Below are 18,730 nucleotides of genomic sequence, written 5' to 3'. Positions count from 1 at the left end.
CTTTCCCAAAGTATTTCTTCTTCTTTCCCCCCCGAAAGCTTTACTGATTGAAAGAGATGTTTGCCGCATTCAGACTTTAGGCGGTTTCCCAAGTTGTATTTTTAGGGCACAGCCAGGGGTTTTGTGTGCTTTCAGATCACTCTCACATATAAACTTCCTGTCATATTCTTCCTCAAAAAGAAAAAGATAGTCTCCCCCTCCCCTCCTCCTGCACAACACACGCCTAGAAATTGCTGGTGGAAGCATACCTATGATTGGTTTGTACCTGGATGAGTGAACTTCAGGGGAATCTTTGCATGACACTATGAACTTTTTGGAAGGTTTGTGTGGTTTCTATGTTTTGTTCAAAAATGAAATTCTTTTAAAAAGTTGAACATAAGAAGAGCTCTGTGGATCAGGCCAAAGACCCATTTGGTTCAGCGTCATGTCCTCACAGTGGCCAACCAGATACCTATGAGAAGTTATTTTTGTACACCCTTATAAACGTAGGCCATTAACAAAGTAGATGATTACCTCAGTACATAGGACTGCGGACTTCATTTATGTGGAATTCTGTTTAGAGTTATCTTTTAAAATATATATATACTTTTTTTGTTAAAGAAAAATAGGAGTGATTATCTGTGGCTTTTAATTGCTGTAGCATAGCATCTAACAATTACAAGCACATTCTCATTAGATATCCATGGTGATAAAGTGATAAAGTCCGAGGGTCATAAGTACAGAGTTTCTAGTCAGTCGGGGTGGGGAATGAACCAGCAAAGTGGTTTGAAATGCATAAAGATAAAAGGAGCTGAGAACACCCATTAGACAAATAATATGACAGGGACCCTAAAATTAGGAACATCTGAATTCAAGATGGATTCAATACAATTTGATTTAGGTAGAAATGTAGTTCTCAGGGGTAAACTTAGAAAGAGGGAATGTAGAGAATGCAGCCTCGAAGGGGAAATAGTTTATTCTTCCCCTCTGCCATTTCTCATGTTCTTGAACACTGCCAAACGTATGTAATTGCTATAATTATTTTAGCAAGACTGCTATAAAAAAAATTCCTCCTTTAATGTAAAGTTTTTTTTTAAAAAGTGTAGCTCCTCTTTTGAATATCTGGGGAGAAATGCATTGCCTGCTAATGCTTATCAAATTATTTTTCTCAAGACAATTCCAAACAGGAAACACTGGCAAGTGAATTAAGAGTAGCTGTCAGTGCTCTCTGTCTCTCACTCATTCTCTCTCTCTCACTCACAAACACACATGCACCCTTGTGTTTGTCTTTCCTGGTGGGTTTATTTTAATACAAAGTGTTTGCTCTAGCTGTTAGTGTTAATGCCAGAAGATTCTCTGACGTATATATTTGGGGAGATCTTCATTTAAGACCTCAAGGTAAAAATTAGGCCCTCTCTCACCTTCACAATATCATACAGTCAGGCCAACAAAGACCATTTTAGTTCTTTAGTCTGTTTCAATAGAAAGTTAGTTATCTTTAAGGAAGAACACAGGATCTTTGTATTTATTTGGAAAGAGTTCATAAAAGGAGAAGTCATATGGCTAGGCATTATCTTCATATCTGTAATTCTGCACATATTAATAGAATTCAGTTGTTAACAAAATTACCATTCAGTTGCTCCCCTCCACTTATTCCAATATGTCTGCTACGACACCAAACCCCAAACTCTAGAGTACTTAAAAGGTAAAAGACCCCTGGGCAGTTAAGTCCAGTCAAAGGCGACTATGGAGTGTGGCGCTCATCTCACTTCAGGCCAAGGGAACAGACAGCTTTCCGGGTCATGCGGCCAGCATGACTAAACTGCTTCTGGTGCAAAGGAACACCATGATGGAAACCAGAGCACACGGAAGTGACATCTACCTTCTTGTCGCAGAGGGACCTATTTATCTACTTGCACTGGTGTGCTTTCGAACTGCTAGGTTGGCAGAAGCTGGGACAGAGCAACGGGAGCTCACCCCATCGCACGGATTCGAACCATGATCTTCTGATCGGCAAGCCCAAGCAGCTCAGGGGTTTAGACCACAGTGCCACCCGTGTCCCACTTCTAGAGTACTTATCTCATAACAACAGGACTTAGTGCAACTATCTTATGGGAGAGACTCAAGCACATACTGCAAATTTAAGTTTGTGCAGTTAAATAGGATTAAAGCACTAGTACCAAAAGAAGAAGAAAGAAAGAAAGAAAAACCACTTTTAAAAAAATTAGGAAAGCAGTTAGGAAGTGAAGGGAAAACACACAGAAAAGAGTGGGACGAACAAATCATTAACAACAAATCATTCTGTAGTAAAAACACTACAGAAGCAAATCAGAATGAATTATAATTATATAACCATGCTATAAATAAATCAGAATTATTACATTTGAACAACAACAAGAAAAAGAGCAAAAGGAGAGCAAAAGCAAACTGAAACCTAGTCATCCTCTGAAAATCACACTTCTCTGAATTTTGCAGTGTGGTTCTCCAGCCAAGTAATTTGTATGGTGTGTACAAAAATGCATATACTAAAGTAGCTATAGAATTGCACTACAAATTAGTGAAAATAGCATGCAAAAATACATTGCATTGGGGAAAATCACTTTGCAAAAATGGGTGTTAATCAAAACTTCGTACAAAAATGTGTCTATACTGAGAATGTCACATTAAGTTCTGGTGATTTTTCATGAGAGGGTTTTTTTAAAAAAAAATCACTAACCATTGTTGAAAGTGGAGATCTGAACTCGAGAAAGGAAAAATGAAACTGAAAGAAACACAAATTGACAGATTCACTCATCTCTTCCCTCCAGAACTGTGCTAGGAAGCTGTGCAAGAATACACAAAAGCTGTATACTTGTTCTCTGCCAGCCAGGTCCTTCTGTTGAATCAAAAACTTTCTGTAGCTTGATAGAGCCTTTCTATCCATGGATGGTAAAGCCTGGATCCAGCTGACTAAAACCGAGAGGTCAGATATTTTTCCTAAATATCAGTTCAACAAACAGAGAATCTCTCTTACACTTCTTAAACACTTTCTAACCCTGCTTTATTTTTCTGACTCCCATTAAACTGGTCTTCCAGATTTCATCATGCCATTCATGAAATACCTTCAAAATCTTCAAAATAATACTTACTGATCTAGTGTATTATTTTCTAAACCTGTTTGTGTCCTACTAATCTTGACTAAAGTTTGAAAGACTCGTCTACTTGCTTCCATCATTCCTTTTTTTTAAAGCAAGCAAACCAAAAGGCAGTCCTTTTCACAGTAGTTCTCAAAACAAAACTGTAGAAATAGCGTTTTTCTCACTCCATATCTCTGTATATTCAGTGTTACATCTGCTTACTATGGTGAAAAACAACTTTCTGCTCACTGGAAGCCTCACATAATTAAGCCAGAGCATGAGCTGGACATTTCATTTTTTTGCTTCAGTTTTCTCCTTAGCTATCACCCCCATATTCAGGAATAATGGCTGTAAACAATTTATGACGCTTCAAAACGGGGTGCATGGATTGTTTTAAATGTTTTCTTTTTCCTCTTTGGTTTTAATGAATGTATATTTTTTGTGTTGCTTGTTGTTTTGTTTTTCTAAAGATAGCCTGTGTTGCTGGTGGTGAGAGAAGGCATCAAATAAATTTTAACAACAGCGACAACAACAACCTTGTGTCCTTTTACATGCTTGGTTCCACTTCAGATCCACCTGACCTGATGCTGAAACCCGTGATGAAATTGATCTAGTAATAATTCATATATTGGTCCCTAGAAAGTCCTACTATATTTAGCTGAACTGATCTATAGCTGGGGAAAGTACAATGTATTAAACAATAATACTAGAACAGCTTTGCAGAACATTGATATAATATAGTCTCAAAAAATATATTGCTTATATTCAGCTATTAGTACTCAACATCCAAAAAATCATTTTCATTTAGCAAACTCAGGCCCCATTGGCACTATGCATTTAAAGGAGTATCATACCACTTTCACCTGCCATGGCTTTCCCCAAATAATTCTGGGAACTGTAGTTTGTTAAGGATCCTGAGATTTGTTAGGAGGTGCCTATTACCCTCACAGAGCTACATTTCTCAGAGTGGTTTAGCAATTGCTCCAGTTTTCATTTACTATGAACCAGCAAGACAGAGCAGCCTATTGAAGCAGGCTTTTACATTGCAATATTTACCTGGACCCCATTGAGCTAAATGGATGTAGACAGTACAGTGTATCACCTTTCGGGGTTACTAGTTACAGCGTGTGACTGATTTCTCCAGCTGGAGATAGATTGGGCCTTTGTATTTGAAAATTCACTTCAACTTGAGATATGGATAAGTACTCTTATCTATGGGGTTCTGTTTCAAACTTCATTAGGTTTTCTACTTTAATTTTGATATAGGGCTTAAAATATTTTGAGCAGGTCTCTGTGGCGGTGTTAGGCCCGTTTCAGTGAATCGCAGCTACTGGCAATTATTCCCCCCCCCCACTGCACCCATTTTGTGAGACATGGAACTTCTCTGGAGGGGAAAACACTTGCACATTATCATTTGCAGCTGTTGGAGATACCACAGCCCTGATAAAGCTTTGCTTGCAACAGAAATGCTACACTCTCAACCGGTGACCCTAGAATTTGGCTAGTACTTCAGCATCGCCAAATAAGGTATAAGTGGTTTGTTATCACAGCCATAAATATTTACATCCAGTGGTGACAAATATATGAGAAGTGTGGAATGACTATGTAATTTAAGTTGTTCTCCACAAGTGTGCCAGTAGTTTTGTTATCTCCTGAAGGCTGGCAATGAATAGCTCCCGCAGGCTAAATGAAAGCACAAACTCAAGCTGCTGTCACTGGCCTAATTGGCCATTTCTAAAGCATTACTTACCTGTGGGGTCTGGCTTGATTCCCACGTCTCTTCAAAAGCTCCCTTTTCTTGGTATTTGTACAATTCATAGAATGTAAATGAAAATTTTAATGAATTGCAGTGCAGTTTGTAAAAGGGCCAGGAAGGTGGAATACCAGGCATAATAATAATAATAATTATAATATATATAATAAATATAATAAATACATAAAAATAATGTTATTTGTACCCCGCCCATCTGACTGGGTGGCTTCCAGCATATACAAAATAATAATAAAACATTAAACATTAAAAACTTCTCTATGCAGGGCAGCTTTCAGATATCTTCTAAAGGTTGTGTAGTTGATCTTGACATCTGATGGGAGGGCGTTCTACAGGCCCTCTGCCTGGTTCTCTGTAACTTCTCACAGTGAGGGAACCACCAGAAAGCCCTTGGAAATGGACCTCAGTGTCCGGGCTGAACGATGGGGGTGAAGATACCTCTTCAGGTATACAGAGCTGAGGCCATTTAAAGGTCATCACCAACACTTTGAATATATTATATTGAAAGGAAAATTGAATACAAAAATGTGTGTATTTGGAGAAATGTGCAGTAAAATGCTGAAAAATCTCCATTAACCTAAGACTGGGGAAATGAGAAAGTGCCCAGCCTTCTCCAAGGAAGTAGAACCAGCAAAACTAGCAAAGAGCACAGAATAGATCTTCACAAGCTGATTCATTACTTTAGCACCCCTTTCCTAAAGCACTGTGATTGGAGAGCCCAGGTAAAGCAGGCCTCGGTCCAGTATACCTGAAGGAACGTCTCCACCCCCATCGTTCTACCTGGACACGGAGGTCCAGTGCTGAGGGCCTTCTTGCAGTTCCCTCAATGCGAGAAACCAAGTTACAGGGAACCAGGCAGAGGGCCTTCTCACCGCCCTGTGGAACGCCCTCCGACCAGATGCCAAAGAGAAGAACAACTACCAGACTATTAGAAGACATCTGAAGGCAGCTGTGTTTAGAGAAGCTTTTAATGTTTGACCAACTACTGTATTTTAATATTCTGTTGGAAGCCGCCCAGAGTGGCTGGGAAAGCCCAGCCAGATGGGCGGGGTATAAATAATAAATTATTATTAGTAGTAGTTGTAGTAGTAGTAGTAGCTAGACTTGTCAGTCTCAAAAGAGCTTTCCTTCAACTCTCTCCCCACACTGGTGTTTTCCTCATACAACAACATTGGGGAGAAATGTTTCAATTTGTGCAGAAACACTGGCTGTCCAGTTGTTGCTTTTTTGTTTTTTTGTTTTAAATCCACATCTCCAAATCACACTGGAAGACCCTTCTTCAGCTCAGAACCCTAAGGAAGGGTTCTTCTTTTAGCTTAGGCAGGCCTCAAGTCTGTCTGAAGCAAGATTTGTCCAGATCTGATGTACACCTCTTGTGTGAATGAGAAAGTAAGGAACCTTAGAACACAGTAGGTAAAATATGGATACAAGAGAAAAGCTCCCCTTTGTCCCAGCCTTTCTTTCAAGGGGTTTGTCCATAACAATGAGATGGTGGTAATGTACTCCGTTTGACCCTCTTTCCTGATCTAGGTATATTGTCAGAACAGATGCATCCGATTCTGGCACAAATGTCTTGCTAACATTTACAGTGCTGATAATGAAGCAACTTGGGAAATATTACTTGCTCATCAACAGAAAACACTTACTTTTCCCCCCAAAGAGTAAATAGGCAGTGTCAACTGATTAAAACTGTATTATGTAGGTTCTGCTTGGAATGCATTAAGGATAGTCGCTCGGCTTATCTCTGCAGCAGTTTTGCAGCATTTTCTTGCAGAAGCAGCTGGTGTGTTTTATACAGTGTTGGTTAATTTTTTGCAAGAAGACATTCCCAGCCAAATATAAGCAAAAAAGCTTACTGTACTCTTTCATATCTATTTCTGACTGTTATTATTATTATTAATGCACAAAGCCATCCGCTTTACCTGTGCAGAAGCATCTTAAACTATGGGATCAGTTGAACTGTTGAAATGTCATCTCATAGTTTTGCCACACTCCATCAATTGTTGGTGGACTCTCGCACAGAAATCTATGTGTCAGGAAACAAAAATACCAGTTAAAATATTCCCCCTTCTCTCCATAGCACCTCATTATTTATATCATATTATGCATAGCTTCTAGATAATGTAGGTTTGGACATGTTGCCTCCACACTTTGGTCTCCTGTGACCGGTTAAAAACAGCCCTACCATATTCACAAAGCTTTTCGTTACAATCGAGGCCATTTGAAGGAGTGATCAATCAGGATCATGTTCAAATGACAGGACTAGTACAGACTGCTGCTTTTTAACTCAACTTAGCCACATGTTACTATCTCTCTCAAAACTGCATCTTAAGCAGACTTGTGAAAAGGATGTTCTTTTCCTCTTCGATTGTGTCCTGAGTTCTCGCCATGACAAAGCTATAGAAATTATGCCTCATTTTTTTCGCCCCATTCCGTTTGAAATGAGGTTGGCATACTTTCTTTCTTTGAGCTGTTCTAAGCTCAGTTGAAATGAATTTGTTCGTAACATTCTCTTTAAAATTCTTTTCTACAAATTTGGGTATGGAATAGTGCCCAGATATTCTCTTGACTGCTTGTTTGTTTTTTCCTGTTTACCAAATGTCTGATATCTGTAATTTACATCCAGTGATATTTTATGCTAATATTTGAGAGCTTGTACTTGATCACATCATAGTACTTAATGTTATTGACAGTCTTTGATAGTTGGATATGTATTTCTCATATCTAACTAGATATAATAGTGTTTAGCTGTTGACTCTGTTTTACAGTCAACATACAGTAATATTTGGAGCCACATTCAACAAATTGTTGTATTATGCCCTATAGCACAATGGGACTCCCGCCCCCACGTGGTTCCTGTGCCCCCCACCGCAATCTGCTGTGGAGGGTCAGGGGAACCTCCATAAGTGTGCAGGGGGGAGCAGAGGAGAAATGATTTTGTTGGGCAAGCAAAAATGCTTACACTGCCAGAACAATCTATTTAGCACTATGCTGAATACTACCCTTAGTGTCTGATAATAGTAGGTGGCTGACAACCTTTGAAATTGTGTCTTTGAAGCCTGCCCAAATCAAAACAAACAAGTGATGCCAACAAATCTAAAATACTGCAGCTCTGGAATTTAGGTCGAAATCCTATATTTATTCACTTATTTCAACCGTTTGGATTCCGCTTAATATTGGTTGTCTCTGGAGACCTAACACAATGAGACTAAAATCAGCGAAAGCTATAAAAATCAAAGTTTAAAAGCTTGCTAAAATAAATAAAATATTAAGTATGTTCAACAGAAAGGGGGCCTGTTTGAACTTAGCTAGAATGCAGCTCAACAAAATGGGGCCCAGATGGTCAGGGGTGATGGGAGTTGTAGTTCAGGAACGCAGCTGCATCTTCCCCATCTAGATGCAGAATATCAGTTTATAGGCTGCTGCATTGTGACCTCTTCATCATGCCACCATTCTCAACCATTTCCACCAAATATTTTGAGTGTTCTTTGTTCGTTCGTTTTGCCGGCTCTTTGTTTTCCCAAAAAGATTGGGGTAGAGGAAATTATTCTAATCAAATACTTCTCCCTGTTGGTTACTGTGACTTACTGACACTTGTAAAGCACCGTCGGTGTCATGGGGGGGGGGGTTGAGGGTCTGCACCTGGCTTGTTGCCATGGATGCAATTATACTGAGTGACATTTAGGGTACCTGGTATATTAATAGCGTATGCTTACCTTCCAAGATGGTGACATGAAACTGAGCTTGTCCTCCAAAGATATTCTATTAAGATTCTGGTTTTGTGGATTTCCTATGCTTCGTGAGAAGACATGCCTAATGATTCAGAATTATATATAACCCTTCAGCTGACAATGACGGATGTATTAGAAGTACAAGAACTAGTCAGAGAGTACTAATACCATATCCTGTTCTCTCTGTCAATGGCTTTTAATTGACATTCAACTCCCCCCCCCCCCAGAAGCATCAATACTTTGGAATCAGGCAGGCATTTTTGAGTGAGTCCCACCCTTTAGTTCTTGTGAATCACATATTTTTCTACAACATTCTCTTTGCCACCACAAACAAATTATAGACTTTAACTCTCGGCTGTCAGACAGACAATATTTTGGCAGCCTGTTAAGTGCAAAGCAGGTGGGGCAGGGAAAGAGCTGTGTCGTCCAAAGATTATTGTTGTGATATTGTTTGTTTTCCTCTCCTTGAAATCAGATTTATTTATTTTTTGTCTTTAGACAGTGGTATTTCTGAGAGGCATTGAACTCCTAAAGCACTTGAGTTTTCTTCTTCGAACACTTTGTCAACTTAATCTTCCCTTTCCTATTTTATCTCCCGCCTTTGTAATCCCTCTTCTCTAAACAACGTTAATAAGTACAACAGCAACAACAAAAATTATTGCAAAAAGAAATGGAGGTTGTTAACAAAGCCACAGTTTGTGAGGGGGCTCAGTTGATGAGATTGGCACATTCAGTGGCCTTCGCTCAAAGTCTGCAATGTAGTCTTGCCTAAATTGAACATCTCTCTCTCTTGTCACACTCTCCGTGGTGCTTACTGCCGGGGGAAGGAACTGTACCATCTAGATTGTCGACATTTTGCCTGTTGTATGCATCGTGGCTCTGGATTGCAGCAACAATACCATACATTTGAATTTAAAGAATCTGTTTGATTTTCAACTTTCCACACGCCTCCGTTTAATTTATCTCCATTCTGAGTCCTTTATTGCAGCAGCTCTCTCTGAATTCTTATTCGATACGGTGCTATCAGTGAATCTCTTCACTTCTCAAGCATTGTCACATTTTGCCCCAAAGACTGTGTATTGTTTAACCTGTTTGGAGGAAAGTAAAAGAGTCTGTGATACAAATGTATGAGCTATTTCAGACTTTGGCATGTAAAGCCTGCCTGAACCACTGCGCTTCTAAACTTTGCACTTTTTCAGCACTGAGAGCTTACTCAAAGTGGTTCTGGTTCATAGCACCTCTGCTGGAAAAGCAAAAATAATAATAATAAATACTTGGAAACCATTTCAGAATAGCTAATCCTTTCTAAGGATGAGCAAGGAGACCATAAAATGTATCCTTTATTTCAAATACACACTTGCCCTGATATACCCTGAAAACTGGTTGACGAAAATACACAGGGCAGGAAGGGAATGCCAGCATGAGTGAAGTAAAGGTCAAAATGAGAGAAATCATTAGCTGGCAACTGATAGAGGAAGCCGGCTTGGATGGCACAGGTGAGTGGAGCTGTTGGCAAAATTTTCTGGAAATGAATTGTGTCTACTGCATAGGGACCTGTCATTTTGTTTCTCAAATCCTGCTCTGCCCACACAAGTGACCCGGAAAAATGATGGGTGAAAGATGGCAGTGAGACCTGTGCCTGGTTCTTATTGCAATAGTCTTCCCTTGAGCCCCCCCTCCCAACTGCCTTGCTTTAGGTGGCTGGTGAATTGCTTTGAAAGATTGCCCCCAAAAGAAAGGTTAGATTTCCCCCCCTTTGCAATGCAGCTTTGCTTACTCCCAGGTCTTTACAGTACAGAATCTGAACAGAAGCAGAAGGAGATGAGGCAGTGACAATAATTCAGTGTCTTAAACCTGGCATTGTCGTCATAAATCTCAAGCCACTCTGCAATAAAAATATGGTGTGGGAATCAAAAGAAGTGTTTTAAATGGCACATTTGGCTTGTCGCATCAAGAAAGAGATTCAGTAGCCTGGGATTCAATATAGGGCTTTCAGAACCCAGTGCCAACTTGACAGTTGCCTGCCTCCCACCAAACAATGCATTTCTCCTCTTTAATTACAGACTTACTATATCAGGACGTTTTTAATGTCTGATGTTTTGCTGTGTTTTTATTATGTTGGAAGCCACCCAGAATGGCTGGGTCATTCCGGTCAGATGAGTGGCATTATGTAGTCAGTGGTCTGTGTTTGCCTGATCTTGAGTCTGGACTAAGGATTCTGAGTCCCTGTGTTCTGATTCGATACATGATATCCAGTCACAGAACATTTCAGGATTTGGGCCTCTGCCATAGGCCCTTAAACTCTGAGTCATGATTCGCAGTTTGGAAGTTTAGACAGCCAATCACATTGGCAGTGGGAGTGGCCCAGGCCTTCAGAAATGCATATAAGCAGTTGCTTTGCCTCTGTTATCCAGTTCTGTAGTTCAACAAAGGTTCTTGCTGTAATCACTGTGCCTTGCCTAGTGGGAACCCACCTACACTTCAGCAGCATCAGCAGCAGCAGCAGCAACAATAACCTCATATAAACATGGAAGTTTGGGGAAAGGCCATTGCTCAGTGACTGAGCCTCTGCTTTGCATGCAATATGTGCCAGGTTGAATCCTTGGAATCTCCAGGTAGACATGCAAACCTGAAACCCTGGAAAGCTAATGCCAGTCAGTGTTGGCAGTATTGGGGCAAACAGACCAGCATAATGACTCAGTCTAAGGCAGCTTCCTCGGTTCCTATGGAACATCTCTCCGATATACTGGGCATCGTTCAGAGGAACAGTTCCTGACATAGCCACGAGACCAGTCAGATTGCCTCACTTTCAGGAGAAGGCCATGCTTCTGAATACTAGTTGCTAGAAGCCACAGGAAGGGAGAGTACTTTTCTGCTTGGGTCCTGCTTGTGGGTTTTCCTACAGACCATCTGGTTAGACACTGTGAGAACAGGATGCTGGACTAGATGGGCCATTGGCCTGATCCAGCAGCCTCTTATATTCCTAGTGATCAGTAGTAGTATCTGTGATGAACATAAACAAGAACCGGAAGTTATAAAGTGCAGGGGGAAACATTATTATTATTATATGCCCATCTGACTGGGTTGCCCCAGTCACTCTGGCTGGCTCCCAACAAAAATAGTAGAAACACAATGCAACATCAAACAGTAAAATTCACATAGTCTATCTGTTTGACATCTGCTGGGAGGGTGTTTCACAGGGAGGGCGCCACTACCGAAAAGGCCCTCTGCCTGGTTCCCTGTAACCTCACTTCTCGCAATGAGGGGACCACCAGAAGGCCCTTTGATCTGAACAATGGGAGTGGAGGTTCTCCTTCAGATGTACAGGGCCAAAGCCGTTTACGGCTTTAAAGGTCAGCACCAACACTTTGAATTGTTCTAGGAAATGTACTGGGAGCCAATGTAGTTCTTTTAGAACCGGTGCTATATGGTAAGCTTACCAGACTTTTTTCAATGATTCCAGGGACACTTTTCAACTTCCATGGATTTTGTATGGGGACTGATTTGTAAATCTGGGGAATGTCCCCGGGAAACGGAGACATCTAGTAACCTTGCTGTATGGTCCCGGCGGTCTCTCCCTATCACCAGTCTAGCTGACACATTCTGGACTACTGAAGGGAAAACATTTATTATCAAGCTTTTAAAAGAGCAAAACACCAGAGTTCTGTAATAAAACAATCTATTTTCCTCAATGGGTAGGATGCATGATCAAAAATTGTTGTTGCTGCTGTTTTGGTTGTTAAAGGACTTAAGAGACAATTGTATTTCTGCTGTTCAGGAAAGCATTCCAGGTTCCAAGTTTGTAGGAAATGAAGGAGATAACTCTTAAATCACAGGCATTTTTAGGATCCAGGTTACATTGAAATACCTTCGTTTTGCACCTTTCCTCTGTCCAGATGGAGAGATAGAAACAAGCAAATGTCAAATCACCAGTCAGAATTAGTTTTTTAATGAACCACTTCTCTGCTTTCATTTGATAAAATAAGGAACTAGCTGCTGCTGCTGCTGGCTACAAACTCAGTGAGAATAAAATATTGTCTGGAGTCATGGAAACTAATAAATCCTCCCTTGACAATTAAACAGGTTGGCATAGGGGATAAAATTACCTTTCATAAAAATGCTGTGCAGATGGTGAAACCACAGGAATTAAACAGAGATCAAAATTCTCCAGAAAAAATCAAATTGTGGAGATCTTAGGAGAAATTGATTAAGATGTGGTTTAAACTGTTCCTGCTTTAAGATCCTCAGAGGATTTGTTCAGCGGTTGTGTATATGGTCCCCAACCTGCTCAGTTGGTTTCAGCCTGTGCCATATTTTAAGATGTGTAGATATGTGTTGTTGTTTTTTAAGCCCCCCCCCCCCAAGAAATCTACAGGATCCAATCTTTCCGGATACGATTTCTGCAGCATTATTTTGCTGCAATTTTAGCTTCTTTCTGCATGATTACAAATCTGTGGAAACTTTCGTGTTCCTCAAGTTCCGTTTCTGATCTTATATACACAAAGTCCTCAGCAGAAAAAAAACGAACCCCTAAGTGCTTACAGGATGAAATATCATTTCAGTCTCCAATTTGTTATTCCTTAGTAGGAAAAAATCTAAGTAAATCTTTCTTTCTTTCTTTCTTTCTTTCTTTCTTTCTTTCTTTCTTTCTTTCTTTCTTTCTTTCTTTCTTTCTTTCTTTTTTTCTTTTTCTTTCTTTCTTTCTTTCTTTCAAAAAACAAACAAGCAGAAGTAAATCATATGTAATTCCCAGTGGTGAAATATTTTTTTCCCTGGGATTTCTAGAGCAATTTTCAAAGTGCCAGTGACACAGAGGAAAAAGATTTAAAGAAACTGACAGACAACATTATTCTTGAAATCTATCTCAAAGGGCTGCACTCAGCATGGTAGCACCCTTGTCGTTTTTTTCAGCCAAGTACCTAGGGGCAACGTTACTCTGTGGAACCTTTCAACATTTATTTCTGAGGCAGACAAAAAGTACAAGTGCAACTGAGAGGATGCAATGACTCTGCCTTAAGAAGCCTAAAAGGGCCGGAGTTAGTGACTAAAGAAATAATGCTTAGCTCTGCTTGCGACCTTCCTTAGAGCTTCTGGTTGCATTCTTTAAGAAATCGAATGGTGAGCTCGATAGACCAGTGGCCTTGTTGGATATGATGATTGTTGGCTTTGGTTTTGATTACTTCTCCTGCCTTCATCTCTTCAGATGTTTGCAAGACTTTAATAAAGGAAAAAAATGGTCTACCTACGGCTGATTCAGTTTAAGGCAGATTCAAGACCCCTTTCTGCACTGTGCCATGTGAAGGTGGCTCCTCAGAAGAGTTAAATCTCCTGGGCCAACCTCAGACATTTATTTATTTAAAACATTTATGAACCACTCAAACATTGGCATTTCTAAGCAGCGTAAAGAAACCCCAACCCCATTCTTAAGATGAACTTATAAAACAATAAGCGTTGATCATAAAACCGAACACTATCTTAAAATGCCTGCTGGGGTGAGAAATTCTTAGGCTGCATTCAGACAGCACTTTATTTGGCGAAAGTTGAAAGGACCAGTGGTTGTTAACACAAACGAAAAATAAATGAAGGATTAACATCGGAAATGGTTTATCTGGACTAATTTAAGAAATGCAATGTGATATTAGATGAACAGCACTCCGCGAAAATTCAGAGCATGGGGAGTCAGCCAAAGATATATAATTTGGCGTTGATATTTGGCTTTTTTGATTGTATTATAATTTGGAATGTTTTAATGTGGTTTTTATTGGATTGTTAAAATGGAAAATTTAATAAATATTATTTTTTTAAAAAAACAACAACCAGACAGCACTTTATTCCGTTTTCGCGTTACCTTACTGGATAATTGTCTTTCACAGAACATAAAAGTCACGTTGGGAAATCTAGTGGAAGCTGAGTGCTCTTTCCTGTGTTAATTGCTTCCAAGGGGGGGGGGATCCATTTGTGACCCTGTAAACCCATAAAGTCACGAGATGAAATTTGGGGTGGCTGTATTCTAGAATACAGTTCTTTCATGCTGTTCAAAATGAGATACCAGCAATGCAAGGGACCCTTTCATGTGGCTATTGGATGAAAGGGAAAGGGATCCAGATCACTTCTGCTCATAGTTATTATTTATTAGTTTCGCTCATAAAATGTATACACCTCTTGATTGTAAAAAAGAAAACCCCTCAAAACTGCCTTATACAGAGTCAGACCATTGGTCCATATCTAGCTCAGGATAATCAGCAGTGACCTGCAGTGGCTTTCCGAGATTCCAGACAGGAGTGTATCTTAGCCCTAATTGGGAGACTCCAGGGATCAACTAATTAAGCATGAGGATCTCTTGTGCATTTCCTGAGCTAGCCCTGAAAGGCAAAATGTTTCAAGGGCATTGGATCAGGCCCATAACTGAGTGAAGAGAAGAAGCGGAAGATCTTTTTCAGCAATGCTGCTCCCCCCCCCAACTCCTGCAAGTGAAAGGACTTGCCGCAATTGTCAGCAAGGTAATTATAACGCTTTTGCATTTAGAACAGGGAGAGAGAGAAAGAATCATTTTCTGAATTTCTTCCCTTGTATTATTATGTCATAAATGTAAAAACAAAAAGTCAACAGCAGTGGAAAACACAATAATCTGTGTTTCTTTCCCAAACAATCATTTTCTTTTAAATGGCAGATATTACTGCTTAGAATAGCAACTCTCTGGAGAGATGCTTTTAGTGTAATAGCAGGAGTTGAATTTGGACTGCAGAATTATTATTTTTAATAGGAGTGGTGGTTCTCTTATATATAATTACCTAGGAGTGTATCTTATGTAAAAATTTGTCTACTTCAACATCTCATGATGACATTGCTAAGAATGATACTTTTTCCAGAAGGTATAAAGAGTGTCTCTATATTACAATAGCCAAGATTTGTATATCTCTATGATTCTACCCTACAGTTTGGAAGCACACACACACACACACACACACACACACACACACACACACAACCTGTTTCTGTGCTACTGGCTACTTATTTCCCCCATTGCTTTTGAACCGTCAACATTCCTTCTTGACATTCCATGATTTAATTCAGCAGTTGCAGCATTACCTCTGTATTACCTCCGTTGTCAGTTTATCTCCAGTAATGGGCTACTGCTGTTTTGCTCGTTTATGTATCCCAATTGGAGAGGCTTGGGAGAAATGCACCAAATTGTCACGGTGTTTAGACTGCATGGGATGTTGGGAGCATGTTCAACATGTGTTGGGAAGTTGGCTAAAATGCTGACAACCCTGAAATGTCAGACTTGGTAAATGAATATATATTTTTCTCCATCCCCACCACTAACTTTCTTATAAAATCATTGACCACATTCACACCATATATTTAAAGCAGGATAACATGGCTTCCCCCAATGAATTCTGGGAACTGTAGCCTGCTAAGGGTGCTGGAAGTTAGGAGATCCCCGTTTCCCCCGCAGAACAACCAATTCCCTTTCCCAGGGAACTCTTGAGAATGTTATTGGGAGCAGATCAGAAAAGAGGAAAGCCAACATTTGCAAAGTCTCCATGGGAACTTAGGTTTTGAAATGCTTCAAAATTACTGACCAGTTCCTTGGTTGTAGCCAGCCCTTAATGGACCAGGGCCAGGTTTAAGGTGCCGATAGAATATCAAGCCATTATGATGTAGTTGTGGTCCAGTAGTACCTGGAGCAGATGGTCTGTGGAGCCCCCGAGGCCCTGTATGGATATATGTAGCTGTCACCTTGCAGATTAGTTCCTCACTCTAAGCAACTTGTTAGATAAAGTAGCTCAGGAGTGGGCTTTGGGTAATTTTTGTAACATGAGGCCAAAATTTGGTGACCCCAAATGGGTCTTCTCAATTATGGATTTTCTCAATTTTGTTTCCCCTCTGCTCAGCCCCCTGTGTGGGGGAAGCACTTTCACCACCCTAAATCTGGCACTGGAGTAGCCATTCTGTCATGCTATGACTTCTTGCCCTCTGGCCTGCCCCTTTTTTGGATTATGATTTTCTGCTTGGCCTTCTTCATCTGCTGGCCTCCATCCCTTCTATTCTTTGTTCACTTCCTTTGGGCTGCCTTCTTGCCTTTCACTCTTTTTATGTTTCATTTTATCCAGGCTTTTGGCCATATAATTTCAAGGGTTTTGGGGGTATATTTTTTCCTTGCCTTTTTTTTCTTTTGGTGTGGGTTGTCCCATACTTGTTTATTCTATATGCTTGGATGTGTTTTTAGGCTTTTACCTGTTCTGGATTTTATACCTGATTTTAATGTTTGCACTATCTTCTAAGCCACATTGGGCTACTTTTTGTACATAAAAAGGTGACTAAAATGCAATAAATAATATAGTCTTCCAACTGAGGTGGTCTCTGCAAGGATGTGATAGGAGATTCCTGTGGGATCAGAACACAGAATTCAGGACACTAAAAAACCAATGAAGTGCAGACTTCCTATTTTCTTCTAAGAAACTAGAAACATCATTACAGTGACTCAGATACGAACCTGACTTTTGGTACATTCAAGGCATCTTGTTCTCTAGAACAATCTGAAAATGAAAAGGCTAAGCTCCTTAGCAAATCATTGTCCAAGGGATCTTATTATCATGTGAGTGGTAAGACTTTGAGGGAGAGGAAGGACTATATGATTAGGCTGGTGTTTTGCTACTGAGATTTCCAACAGGTGGCACCTGTTTACTGTTATTGTATATTTAGTTAAAAAGAAAAGGGGGAAAACCATAATGTGCAGGGATGTCCACATGGAGCTAAAGCTTTGGGGCAGGTAATTATGTCTTCTGGGATTCTGGTTTGTTTTTAAATCATGAATACCTTTTTAAAAATCCAAAATATTTGTATGTGCACGTTCATCTGCAGTTATTTACCCCACCAGCAGAGATTACTGATTTGAGGCAGTGTGTTCCTGCGACCAGTTCCAGGCTTTTTCTTAGGCCCTAAAAGGGAGGCACAAAAGCTTTCCAAATGAAAAAAAAGTGGAAAATTGTTGTCAAAGAGGGTTTCCCCCGTTTTTTTTTCCATTTTCCAATCAGTCACACTGTTTCGATATAGCTGTCTTTTCTCTTGGAGCGTCTTTCCGCCTTTCTGGAATGCAATGTTGCTAAAGGTACTTCCAAACTTTCACTGCTGAAAGGAGGGATACCTGCAATTCTGCAGATTACAGCAGATTTGCAGCCTGTTACGTGTTGCGTGTTGCGGTCCCTAAGCCACCCATCAAAATAACTCACAACTCACACATAATTTTTGTTTAAGGTTTTTGGCATAATTTTGGCCACAACTTTATTAAATTAGGCATTGGTTAAGACTATCTGTCCCCCCGCCTGGGACAGAACTGACTTCCGAACTCCCTCGGAAGCCAGTGAAGGGAAAACAATATTGGGGAGCAATGGAGCTGAGTCATAGGCCCTCGCCGCTCACCCTCATGCTCCCCAGGGCTTGCAGGCCCTAGCCCCATTTCAGGGGTTCAGAGGAAATCGTGGCAAGCCCCTGGATTCCTTTAATGGAATTCCCTTCTGCACCAGCATTGGAGGGGCAGGTTCAGCCTATCCTTACCCCTCCTCCAACCAATTTATAACCAATGCCTAACCGCAACCTTATAAGTTGTGACGATTTGCTACGTAGTAGGCAAAAACCAAATGGCACAGCCAATCATGAGGAGATTTCACCCCTCCCATATCCAAGAATCTGCTGATGTTCTCTGCTGATTCTCGAGAGAGGAGGGGGTGGTTTCTGCTCTCTACTTATTCTGCTCCAGCCTCACATCAAAGAGAGAGAGAGAGACTGAGTGTTAGAGTTTTTGTGTGTATAGATAAGGTTGCTGCTAAGAGCAGCTGCAGACACTCAGTGCAGTTCAGCATTTTCATTTAGACCTCATTTAGCTCTGTACATAGTTGTGTATTATAGTTTTAGATAGAATAAAAGAATATATTCTACAGAGCTGCTCTCCGAGTCGTTTATGCTCTGCTATACTCTGCTATACTCTGCTGTGCAACGACTGTCTTCTTGTTGGAGTGAATCTGGTGCTCACAAATCTAAGCTGTGAGTCCACAGCACTTTGACCTGTTCCTGTGCAGAAGGTGGTCTCTGGAAGTGCTACCCAGCTCACCTAGCCCAGTCGGGGCTGA

At 40.4% G+C, this 18,730-nt stretch overlaps 1 long non-coding RNA gene across 4 annotated transcripts in view; it reads right to left on the bottom strand.

Annotated features, from left to right (window-relative positions):
* Positions 1–11,031, bottom strand: part of LOC309371551 — a 42,186-nt gene extending 31,155 nt beyond the window's left edge. Inside the window, exons 1-6 of one of the 4 annotated variants that reach the window (XR_014169187.1) lie at positions 10,667–11,031; positions 9,413–9,685; positions 8,583–8,679; positions 6,789–6,892; positions 4,846–4,892; positions 2,621–2,955 (exon numbers count right to left, since the gene is read on the bottom strand). This is a non-coding gene — a long non-coding RNA (uncharacterized lncRNA). Of the gene's footprint in view, positions 1–2,620; positions 2,956–4,845; positions 4,893–6,788; positions 6,893–8,582; positions 8,680–9,412; positions 9,686–10,666 lie in introns of those variants that run through there. The other 3 variants (XR_014169188.1, XR_014169185.1, XR_014169186.1) reach the window with 3 other exon arrangements.
* Between the last annotated feature and the right edge of the window lie 7,699 nt (positions 11,032–18,730).

This window comes from Podarcis melisellensis (genome assembly GCF_964234715.1).
Source record: "Podarcis melisellensis genome assembly, chromosome: 6".
Lineage (NCBI taxonomy): Eukaryota > Metazoa > Chordata > Lepidosauria > Squamata > Lacertidae > Podarcis > Podarcis melisellensis.
Note: the sequence above shows the minus strand (reverse complement) of the source record. Positions and strands in the feature narration are given on the sequence as shown.